The following is a 1,321-nucleotide window of genomic DNA, read 5'->3' on the forward strand; positions in this document are numbered from 1 at the left end:
GTACTACAGAGACGAACCTTGATTTTGGCGATGAGAGTGACCTTACTGACGACTTCTTCCCACGCGAGCAGACTGATTGCCTTTCCTCGACGCCGTCCTAGCACTTAATGCAATGACGGGGCGCGTAAACCAAGAGAATTTTCAGAAATCTTCGTTGTCCTTTTCTTTTGTTTTTGTTCTTTGCAACAGTGAAAATGAAAGTCACCTCCGAGTGTTGCTATTGCCGCAAGCGAATGCTTGTGAGACTGGGGTAGTGACCTTGAGATTACTGCCAGACTTTGCATTTCTCCTTCACTTAAAGGGGTTTTATTTCTTCTCACTAAAGATAACAACAGTCAGCGAAAGGCGGGAAAGATAACGAATATGATTTGTCTCTGTATCCCTCTTTATTTTAAAGTTTTGACGGTGTCGATTACGTACATTACAACTTGATAAAATTCGATGAGAGCATCATGACTCATCATAACTATAGCCAGCCTTTAGGACTATTGTTTATACTAGGTTTTCTTTTCCATTCCTAAAGCAAAATATACTTAATTTTAACAATTTCTCTTAATCAATAGGCGCCTCGAGTGTAGTTATACAGTGAACATCGTTGTCTTTATTTGAGCGACTGTCAACCGGGAAGCCATATGAAGCTAAGAGAACATTTTGCTGAGAGCAGACGTGCTAAGGAATCTGTCACCTGAGGAACTGGAAAAGTCTACAGTGCATACAGTGTACTCGTAAAAGCAGAATAACAACAGCATGATTTTTTTTAAACAACGGGATTTTTTTTCAATGATGATATCGAATTACCATTCTTTTGATTTGCTTGTCGCTATGCTCAAGGTCAAAGCAGATAGAAATTTCTCGCGGTGAAGTTTTCTATGCTAGGGAAATTTTAAGTTAAAACTATGAATGATTTCACACACAAAATAACGAAATTCTTTCAAATATATGTTACCTGTTTTTAATGTTGCCAGTGCGAGGAAAAATAATAAAAATAACACAGTCCATAGCTTAAAGTGGGAGGGGGAATTTGGAAAAATTTTGGGAAATGTGAACCTATGGCTTACATGCAACTTTGCCGTATGTACATCTTTTCCATAAATTATATTAAGATTCAAAACTCACGTTACACATACGAAGTCTATCATTATCAATGACGTATATACCTGCTGACTAAAACATGCAATAAATACAGTCACCTTCGCATTCATTATTATTATTCATCCATCAGTTTACCCGTTTTGTTATACACAATAAATGTATAGAGATTAAACCAATAATATGTATCATATACAAGTATTCGAGAAATGATTCATTGTGCGAAAAAGTT

At 36.6% G+C, this 1,321-nt stretch overlaps 1 protein-coding gene across 1 annotated transcript in view; it reads right to left on the bottom strand.

Annotated features, from left to right (window-relative positions):
• LOC119585164 overlaps window positions 1-237 on the bottom strand; it is a gene marked incomplete at its 3' end in the record, with an annotated part of 4,848 nt that extends 4,611 nt beyond the window's left edge. The window contains 1 exon segment of the mRNA XM_037933799.1: window positions 18-237.
• Between the last annotated feature and the right edge of the window lie 1,084 nt (window positions 238-1,321).

The sequence above is a fragment of the Penaeus monodon genome, chromosome 19, assembly GCF_015228065.2.
Source record: "Penaeus monodon isolate SGIC_2016 chromosome 19, NSTDA_Pmon_1, whole genome shotgun sequence".
In the NCBI taxonomy this organism is placed as follows: domain Eukaryota; kingdom Metazoa; phylum Arthropoda; class Malacostraca; order Decapoda; family Penaeidae; genus Penaeus; species Penaeus monodon.